At 33.2% G+C, this 11,492-nt stretch overlaps 1 pseudogene; it reads right to left on the bottom strand.

The window, feature by feature from the left end:
* Window positions 1–78: 78 nt before the first annotated feature.
* On the bottom strand, window positions 79–2,060 carry LOC145588720 (epoxide hydrolase 3-like; annotated as a pseudogene).
* Window positions 2,061–11,492: the final 9,432 nt, after the last annotated feature.

Raw genomic sequence — 11,492 nt, 5'->3', positions numbered from 1 at the left:
CAAAACCAAAGAGAAGTAATATAGCTATTACTAAGCACTGCATCATGGATTCACGGTACATATAGCATATCTGAAAAACTAATTATTGTACTCGGTGGTGTGTTTGTTGATGAAGGATATGATGTGTTCATTAACCTTGTTGGGCAATTGTTCTTGAACAAAATGGCTTTCTTCCGGCATGAAGACAATCTCCAGGTCAGGCACACTTCTTAATTGCTTGGCTTTTTAAGTTTTCCTCCATGCCTGGGAATTTTAAGACATAATCTTTTTCGCCCATGATAAGCAATGCTGGAACTTTAACTCGTGGATTTTGAATTTCAATACTTTGGTGCATGCTCCTACATTTAAACACTAAACTAGTATGATGCTTTTGAATAAGTGTAAGGCTAATGGTGCTCCAACCTTTTAGTGTTTTTGATACCTGTTCAATCCATCACTAAATAATTTCTGATCATTTGCTGTATAATTTAAGGGTCATGCATATTTACCTATATGGAACTTGCAGGGGTGTAACGAATTTAGAAATTTCATACAATCTTGCATAAGTTGAAAGGCCCTCTTTAGAGCCAGAACCACGGGTAAACTTTATGGTTATGCAAATTTACCTATATGGAACTTGCATGGCTGTACGGAATCCAGATTTTTTGATATAATCATGCATAAGTCGAAAGGTCCTGTTTTAGGGGGGTAGTGGAACACTTGGAGCAACTAGGTCCATTATTTCCTGATCATCTCCAGCTAGAGGAAGCTCGCTCCCTGAACAGTATGTAGATATTTCTTATCACTGTCTTAACGTCAAACCTACCAAAATCTGCCTCTGCCCTGGCTCCTGTTACAAGAAATACAAGATGTTCGGTCACATAGTTGAGCATAGAATGGTTGTTTTTGCTACATTTAATAGATTATTAGTTACCTTCAACGGTATGACGTAGAATCCTTTAGGGAAATGATTTGAATTGACAGTAGTTGGTCCAGGTAGCATGAAAGGAACTCCTAAGATTATGAAGCCAGACAATCGTTCAGGGTGTAGTACGGCTACTAGACTCACTATGATAGCTCCAAAGTACTCACTGTATTCAACTTCTAGCTTTATTTGCAAATGGACTGAAGTAAAAGGCCTGCACTTTAGAGATTTTACAAATAAGCATGAGAAGATCAAAAGTTCAAATGTTCTCTGTTTGATCCTCTATGTTTGGCCTCAATTTGCCGGTTAGGAAAGTTTAACCATTTATTTGGACGAGACAAATTTTACTGTCATGGGTATTGTAAAATGATTTGGAGAAATGAACTTGATGAAATTAAAAGTACTAGTGTTAGGAAGAAATGGAAATCGTGTATCCCAACTAGCTGAAAAGCATTCTGCCTCCTCCATTCCTCATCCTGATTCTTGGTGCTCAATTAGTCTACCCATTTTATAAAATCCACTACACATGCCAGCACTTAATAATCCATTAGGCCTACCAACTCCAAATCATAGCAGCTCATTATCCCCAAATCAGAACACCTCACACGTTGCTACTCCCTCTTCCCAAATTCCACCAATGCACACTCTACCTTTGAAGCCTCCACTAACTCACAACCCATTTCCCAAAACTCACATTTTAGTGACAATTTAAACTCATCTCCTATTGAGGAAAGCACATCACTGTCTACATACACTAACATTATCACCTAAAGCACTCTTATCTCACATGAGTTACATCCCACTCTTGACACCAACCAACAACTTGGCATTATAACTAGGTCCAAAAATAATATCTTTAAACCAAACCTAAAATATGCACATCATACCTCCACTCAAAACAAACCAATTGCACCAACTACTGTTGCATAAGCTCTAAAAGATCCACTTTAGCGTCAAGCAACGGAAGATGAACTTGCATCACTTTACAATCTTGGTACTTCGGATTTGGTTTCTTCAACTAGCACATACAATACTGTCAAATGTAAATGGGTATTTCGAATTAAATACAAGAAAGAAGGTTCAATTGAATGGTACAAACCTCGCTTAGTGGCAAAGGGCTTTCAACAAAGACCCGGTATTGATTATACGGAGACATTTAGTCCGTTTGTCATACCGGCCACCATTCGTACTTTACTAAGCCTCGCGGTCTCACAAGGCTGGCATCTCGATATTAATAAAGCCTATCTTCAAGGTACACTTCATGATACCGTTTACATGTCTCAACCTTCTGGATTTATTGATGCCAAACTTCCTACTCATGTGTGTAAACTGAAGAAGGCCATTTATGGCCTCAAACAAGCACCATGGGCATGGTACACTGAACTCACAAATGTCTTGCTTTGCCATGGGTTCAAACGTTGCGTTTCAGATGCATCTCTATTCATCTTACATCACTCCTGCAACCTCATATACTTAATTGTATATGTGGACGACATCATCACCGGACCAAACTTGGTGGCTGTCAACTCATTTGTCACAAGCTTTGCTCAATGTTTTTCACTTAAGGATTTGGATGATCTTTCATATTTTCTTGGTGTGTAGCTAATGCCAACTCCTACTGGTTTATTTTTAAGCCAAAGACAATACATCACTGACTTACTTGCAAAAATGGGCATGCTTGAAACTAAACCATCTCCTACTCCTATGATAGTCACGTAAATTTTGTCCGCTAGCTCCGGGGTTGTACTTGATGAACCTAAAGACTACAGGACAACAGTTGGAGGCCTTCAATATCTCATTAAAATGTAGCTTTTTCCATGAACAAACTTTCCCAATTCAAGCATCGTCCCACTTTGGACCATTGGTCAGCTATGAAACGCTTAATACGTTACTTAAGTGGTACTCTAGATAAAGGAGTAATTAGTTATCGAGACTCTCCAACTATACTACATGCATTCTCTGATGCTGATTAGGCAAGTGATAGGGATGACTATACTTTCACAATTGACTTAAATAAAATAAGAGGTAAGTGGGGTACTTGGAGTATTAAAAATTTGTAAAATAAAGATAGTGGGGTTAATAGTTTATTAAAAAGTAATGAATGTGAGCGGAAAGATATAATAAAAAAGTAGTAGTGGGTTTGGGTGGGGACCATGAGAGGAGAAATATATAGTATTTAAATGTAGCTTTTTGCCAAAAAAGGAAGTGTAACACTTATTAAAACACGGCCGGATTTGGTAAGTGTAACACTTATTAAAACACGGAGAGAGTACTTTCTAACCTGTAGGTTATATGAAATTATTAACCACCAAAACTATCAGAATGATTTTATCAATCATCAATCAATACTATATAATAAAGTAATCATCAGAATTATCCCTAAAGTACACGTGTCGCGTCCTCATTAAAAAAAATTCCGCCAAAAACCTTTTTTTTTGTCATTTTTTTCCTTAAAAACTAAAGTTAATTTTTTTTAATATACAAATTAAACACCCCAAAAATAGAACAATAACAATAACTTTAAATAAATTTTTTTTTCTTTGCTTTATAAATAAAAAGAAAAGTGGGATAAATGATTACAAAAGATTAAAAATAATGAATAATGTAAAGTCATAGTAAATTAATGACTTTTTACCATTCTTATTTCTAAAATCAATTCAACTAAAATTTATTGTTGCAAATAGAAAATCATCAAACTAAAAAGGTTTTAATTATACATTAATATTAGAAAACCTTCTATGATCCCTTAAATATTCCTACATTAATCTATTTAATGAATTGTTCATTTCCCTTTAAAAAAAAGGATTATAACTCAATTATAAATTCATAATTTGTCAGCGAACTACAAAAATAGAGATTCCATGTATTAACGTGTCTCATCTATCTATAATAATTTGATTATGTAAACAATGTATACAAAACCTATAAACAAATACGGAGTACAAACTTAGAGTAATTTATATTTTCTTTTCAGTGAATATCTGAGCGTTGCTCGTGTAAAGAACTAGTATATACTAAAAAACACACCAGCAATGACACGTGTCAATTTAAGGTGTGTCTTTAGTTTTTTGTTTTCTTTAAAAAAAACGAATCTTTTTATAAAACTTTTATATTATGGGAAATTAAAAAAGTATTATGTACAACAATAATTGTAATAGTTAACGGTATAAAATAAGTATAATTTTTTTACATTCTATAGATAGATGATATGCAACTACTATAAGATGTTATTTGGCAACATATAATTACTTTAAAATATGAAAACTTTGAGAATCATTTTTTAAGAATATATAATGTTCATATACTTTACAATAATAATTATTCAATTAGGAAAAAAAAGCTTATATATGAATATAAATACTTCTTTGATTTTAAGTAAGAAATAAAAAGGATGCATCAATTTTATCTTTGAAAATTTAAAATTACCATACGATCAAAGACCACTACAAGAAAACGCGTTTTTAGCGATCAATATTAACGACGTGCGTCAAACTAGAATTTGTTATATACACTCGGGTGTACTGTATACCTAACTAACCTTAGTTATTGCTCTTTATAGATGACAAAATAAAAAACAACCATCACAATGAAAACAAATATTTATGGGTGTATGGTACACCGGGTGTATATAACAACCTCTCACGTCAAACCAGTCGGTAAAATGAAATATTAGGAAATGATTTTAAAAACGATCGCTTATGACCGATTGTTTTAAAAAGCAGTCATAAAATACTCATTTGACTAAAGTACTAAACAACGCTTTCACATGAAATTCGATATTTAAATTTTTATAAAGACATGAAATAAGACTAAAATAACTATATTTTGGTAAAAATTTGTTCACAATAGTTCTAGAATTTTTTTTATTAAATATAATGCTAATTTAATAATGAAAATTAAAATATACCATGCACAGCACGTGACCTAACCTAGTTAAAACTTAATCAAATCTCTATCTTTATAGGATGTCAGTATTATTTTGTCTCACTCTGAAGTAATGATTTTTTATTTTTTTTAGTTTGTATCACCTGGGAGTGTGAGTCTCCCAACAAGAGTCTTTTGCATTCTGTAAGGTTCGAACTTGAGACCTCCCTAAAGGGATATCAAGCTCCTCACTGCTTGAGCCAACACTTGTTGGTTATGATTCCATGTTACTAGTATTATTTTGTCTCGCTGACAAGGTTACACGCATAATGGGCTTTTTTTGGGTTCTACTTATGCTAGGGTGATAAAAAACGAGAATGATCACCATAAGTTGACATATTTAATCAATTTGTTTTATCCCTCCAAAACTCCCCTTCCCTTTTTAACCCTTTTTTTTTGTTAATATTTGATTCTTGTTATATAATATATGTATTAGTGGATGCCCATTTTATCCTTAGGATTATTCAGGAATATTCTAGATACTATTGTTCCTCAAGCAAACCCTATTTGTATCCCATGTATAAATATATGTATACTCCCACATATTATTCTATAAGAATATCGATCTATTCCCTCCCCTACTTTCTCCTCTTTCTCTTTAATTTTATAATACGTTAATAGCACCATAACAAACTAGGGGAATCTGCCGTAAATTCGTAATCAGGTACGCTTTTGTTAAATTGTATACGTATTATATAGATGAATCTATCTTAGAGATTAAAGTGGTATACTTCCTCCGTGTTTTAATAAGTGTTACAATTTGACTTTTTTCACTATTCACATAATGGTTTTGACTTGATTAATTCACTAATATATTAAAAACAAATGATATTGTATAATACATTGTTGGATTTGTTATAATATTTACTTTCATAATATGAATTTTCCTATAATTTTATTAACAAATGATTAGATAAATTAATGGTTAAAGTCGTGTCTTGGCATGCATGTTTGGTTAAAATGTAACACGGAGGGAGTAATGAAATTAATGGTATCAAATGATATCAAAATCCTCTTCGTATCAAATGATTATGTACTACATTTTTTTTTTGTTGTTTTTGATGAATATGTACTTGTATCCGAATATATATATATATATATATATATATATATATATATATATATATATATATATATATATATATATATATATATATATATATATGTTTTCTTTTTTTGGGCATCTGTTAACTGCTTTGGTTGGATCCCTATATTTTCTTTTAATTGATTAAGTTAATTGTATGCCCTAATTCCTTTTCATTCTTTTATTGTGATTTGCTGCAAATTGTATATAATTGATTAGTTATTTTGTGGAGTTCAGATGCCTTAAAATAAATAAATGGATTTTGCTTGTTTACTATGTTTGCACGAAAATTCATCCATGGTCTGCCATTAACTTGATTTTATCTACTATTGCATATTTTTATTTTTACTTAATGCATTTGTGGTTCTTGTGAGCAATAGAAAATAAATAAATTAATAAATGTGTTAAAAGATTATCTCTTGTTCTGGATATGTATAAATTAGAACCCATGTATAGATTAGATTTGTATGAATTGTATCTCATATGATTCATGTATACGTTTATTTATATCTTTATAGTGATATAGTGTTAAAAATACTTTGCTTTGCTCTAATTCCCAAATAATTACATACTCTCCACTTAGATTAATTTTAATTTTTGGTTTTGAAAACTTCGTAAGTAATATCACCTACAAGGCACACCTACTCTCTACACCAAGTGTGACTTTTATGCTTTGATTTATTTATGTTTAGTTTTAATACATATTGAAACTTTATATTATTGTTTTGTTTTGAGTAGTAGTGCGTTATAGCCTATATTCATATAATACAAAACTAATTTTGCGATTTATCTACTGTATAACTTTTATAAATCCTAGAATGTGAATTAGGATTATATGATATCTATTTAATGTGATATAAGTATATCTCCTACAATCATATTATGTTACCACCTCGTCTCATATCCACCATTAAAGTAATTGTTTATTACTTGTGGATATTTATTTGGATTTCAATATTTTAGCACACATTGATAGTTTAATTGTTTATTTGATGATTATCATTATCCCAACATTGGTTAATTACATTGGATTAATATTAACATTACTTATCAAATAATAAGTTTTTACACAATTTTTAGGCTAATAGGTTTAGGTAGATACAGCTACATTTTTTTATTTTTTTATTTTTTTTTTTAATTTTTGCATTAAGTTTCGTTTGTAATTAGCTGCTAGTATTATAATTATTATGATTGTAAATTTGTAATATGAAGAGCTAGGATATTCTATTTCTACTTCTGATATTATGGTAGTGTATATAATATGTACTCTGCTATAATCCTCATTAAATATCATATACTTTTACATACTAGCACGTAAAAGCTGACATGTGATATTAGTCTTGGATTAGACCATTTCTATATTTTCTAACAGTAGAATATTTTCTACTGTTACACGGTGCTACATGTAGCGAGTTTGAGTCAATAACAAATGAATAGAATATTAACTAGATGAATAATTGAATATACTGTTAAATAGGTGTATACGTGATTAAGCCATATGCAAGGTACTGTTACTATTTTCCACTACTTCGACACATACAAGTTCTTGTTTAATGAACTAAACTAGACAAACATTTTATTACAACTATGTGATATTTCAAAATGTAACTTACCAAATCAGATCCCTGCTTCCTCTTCATTTTTGTGAATCCTGCATTGTCTCCATAACTAAGATTAATGAACTTCCAAAAACACACCAACCTAAACACTTAAAGAAGCAAAACATATATTATATCCACATTCAAATCTGATTACATGTATAAATCAATGAGTATTTCTCTCACTTAGTTCAATCTATCATTTTCACTTAATCATAAAATTATACATGCACACAATATAATGATTACAATTACAGGGACTATCCTTATGACTAAACAATATCAATTCCTCTCCAAAACCAAACTTTCATATGTTTAACAAAGCAAAACTTATTCACAATCCAACAAAATTGATAAAATATTACCCCCAATAGAACTAAATTCACACAATCACTTCCCACAGTTGCATAAACTAAATTCAAATCATACGGAAATCAAACCACACTATAGACAATTACATTAACCCTCAAATCATACAGAAATCATAAACCAAAAACTCACTACATTCAACTCGCATAAAACCATAACTTCAAAACACAAGCCAACTAAAATAATTCGCTAAATTTAAGTCGCACAATACCTTAATTTCAATATAAAACAAAAATTCAACAATCTCACCCCGCACAAAACCGTGATTTCAATACATTTAACATAAACCCTAAATCGAATCAGTTATACTTCCCCGTAACCCTAATTTACTTATACCTTTGCAATTTCATATAAATTCCTACTAAATAACCACTCCAATTACATCTACAAACACATATAATCCTTCGTCATTCAAGTAATAAAATTTTACTCATACCTTTCAACAAAACAATGCAAATAAATTCTGACTTGGGAATTTCTTTGTCCGGAAACAACCAAACTTCGCTGCCGGCAAATTTAGCACCAAAACCCAACGATCACCCTTCAACGGACTGGAGAAGATGACAAGACAGACAGAGGAGATGATAAGAGAGGAGAGATGAAGAAGAAAAATGAACAGAGAGAAAATAATATTTGACTAACTATGAAAGACAAAATAAAACAATTCAATATTCAAATTGCCAAAAACGAGGATCCGTTACAATTCAAAAAATAACGGGGTCACGTGCAAGTCACCTATTTTTTAATTCCACCAAAGAATGGTTTTTTCTGCTTTTGCCCTCCTATATGCTTAGCATGCATATAGCAGCTATGCACCTATATGCATTCCTTAATGTCAGATAAGGCGTAGGAGGAAGATTCAAGAAAAGAGGGGTGGGAGAATTTGCTGGTGAAGTTGTTGCAAGACAAAATTGGAAGTGGAAAGCAGAAGGGAGGTCCTTTTAGTAAAAGTAAAGGGAAGCAAAAGCAAAAGGTATGGCTATCATGTTCATGGTAAGTTTAGCTTGAATTGGTGATATTGAGTATATCAACGATTTAATATTTGTAATGTTATGTTATGAGCATGTAAAGAAGAGCAAGGGAGAGATGGTGATCGAGAAAGGGGTTGTGGTTAAAACCCAATCACAAAGAACGCGGAAGGTATTATCATATTTTGTGTGTGTGGTAACTAGTATGTTGTGGTTGTGGTTAATAGTTGTATTGAGCTAATTGTTTGCTTTGATTTGGTTATAATTAGTGAATGTTTAAATTAATTAATGTATAAATTAGTGAATGGTTGTGGTTAATGGTTGTATTGAGGTGATTGGTTTTTTAACCTGTGTAGGCCCCTAACCTGAATGGTGTGAAGGCTGTTGCAAGTTTGGTAAAGTTGTTTGACTCTTCTAGGAAGAAAGGTTATGACGGAGATGGGTTTTGGAGGTTTGTTAAGCATTCCGCTAACGACTTTGCCCCGTAAATTTTCATATTGATTGTTGACAAGGGTGATGGCTGATGATTCCATAACATTGGACATGAGTATGTGTTACCCTTGAGTGCTATTGCAATCCAATGTGTCTTGGGATTCCAATGGGGTCCAAGGCGATCCTTACTACTATTCCTGAGGATAATATGGAGAAGCAAGCAGAGTCGAGAAGATTAAGGGGGTTGTATGCTAAGGGAGAAAGCGTTTCACTTGCCAATGCGTTGGCTGCATTGATTCGTAGGGATACAGAAGGGTATGTGATGCCTCTGTAAGATACAGAGAAGGCTAATTTCAAGGTTGCTTTTCTTATTGTGGTTTTGGGTTACTTGTTGTGTGCTACGACAAACACAAGTAATCTAGGAGTGAAGCTATATCCAGCTTTACTTGTTTATGATGAAACAGAGGAGTATGATTGGTGCACTTTTGTGCAGATTTGGATGTGTACTACTGTAAGGAATTTCCAGAAGAAATTTGTTGAAGAGGGATATATTGCAGGATCCGGCAGATGCATTTTGTTCGTCTTAGTAAGTAATGTGTGTTGTTTAAATTGAGTTGTTAGTCCTTACTTGGTTATGTAATTTTGTTTTGCATTTCTAAAAGGTGTCTTGGATTGATTGAAATATTGTTCATCTTTGTGTACTTTACAGATTTTTTATCTTGATCACCTTAGTCGCGTCCCTGTGTCATGGGATTTGAGACCAAGGTTGAAGGCTTGTGTTAGTAAAAAATAAATGAAGTTGTTGCTAATGACAAAAAACAAACGAGGGACTATGGGCGGCTCCCGGTCAGTTATATCTTTTTAGTGTTTAGATTTACTATTCCAGCAGCAAGTTAAATTAAGAGTCTTAACATTGTGTGGTTTTGTTTTAAAGTCGCTGGATATTGCTTATGGAGAAAAATACCCATTGGACATTCAGGATGTCCCATCAGATGGTAGTCATTTGAACCAGGTTACTAAGCAGGTATGACTTACTAATGCTTGTTATTTGTAAATTATTTGGATATGACTTGTAGATAAGTTTTGATATGTGAATGCAAAGTTTGAGTCTTGCCCTTTTTTTTTTATTACGTTCCTTGATAGGTGATTGAAAGGGTTACTCCAAAGCTGTTGTCTATTATAGACAGCAAGGTTGATGAGCTATTCAAAAAGTTCAATGGGATTTTTTCTATGTGTATTGACAACGCCGAAAGTGCAAGAAAAGAAAACATGTCCAATGAAGTTGTCAGGCAAGTACAAGTTGTTGGTATAGAGAATGGGGCTGCAAAGGAGGGGTCGGTGAACCCTTTGACTAAAAATGTTGAAGCGGCAGCAGAGGTGGTAGATAATTCTTTGAATGAGAAGGGTTTGCAAGCAAATGATGGTGAATCAGTTTCAAGTGAGTATGACCTGGATACTGTTATTGGAACGATTTCAATTGATCCAAAGTTTGTAAAGAGGGGGCCTCCGGTGAAGGAGGTTGGGGCAGAAGCCAAAGGGGGTGTTGTTGAGGCAAAGGTCGATTAAGGTGTTGTTCCAAAGTTCCAAAGCTGTTCCGAGATGGAATTGGAAGATGAGTAAAATGATTACATAGATCCTGGACCTCAAATAGTTGTGGGTTTGGTTGGGATGAGGAGAACAACTGTTTTGGTTGATGCTGAGTGTAGTTTGGCAACCTATACTTCATCTGATGAGGAAGATGAGTCTACTGAGATTGGGGAGGGAACTGGGGATAAAAGGGTGATCAAACCTACACATTCAGCCATGTTCAACAACACGTCAATGGCCGGAAGGCATACGTCGCTTGAGGCACGATTGATCCAGTTTGTTAAGCGGTGGAAGGACCTGAAGGATTCACTTAGGTAATTAAGTACCCCTTAATGATGTTGAAATTATGTTATTGATGTTCCTATTCTTAATAGGAGGTGTTACTTTAAAATTTTTATATGTTTATCTGTATATTTGATGTTATGTTTCTGGTTCGTAGCCTTGGTAATGTGTGGATAAAATGTGACCACCAAGAAGCCAGTCAGAGGGATTGCTATGAAGTGGTGCACTATAAATCGCGGGTTCCTACTGATTATGTAAGAATGGCCAGTGTGTTATACACCAAGCAATGGGGCACCAGAGACTTTGTCAACAAAAGCAAGCGTATCTTGCTTGATCCAAGCTTT

The sequence above is a fragment of the Chenopodium album genome, chromosome 17 (assembly GCF_948465745.1).
Source record: "Chenopodium album chromosome 17, dcCheAlbu1.1, whole genome shotgun sequence".
Classification (NCBI taxonomy): Eukaryota; Viridiplantae; Streptophyta; class Magnoliopsida; order Caryophyllales; family Amaranthaceae; genus Chenopodium; species Chenopodium album.
This window is presented reverse-complemented; position numbering and strand designations above follow the sequence as displayed.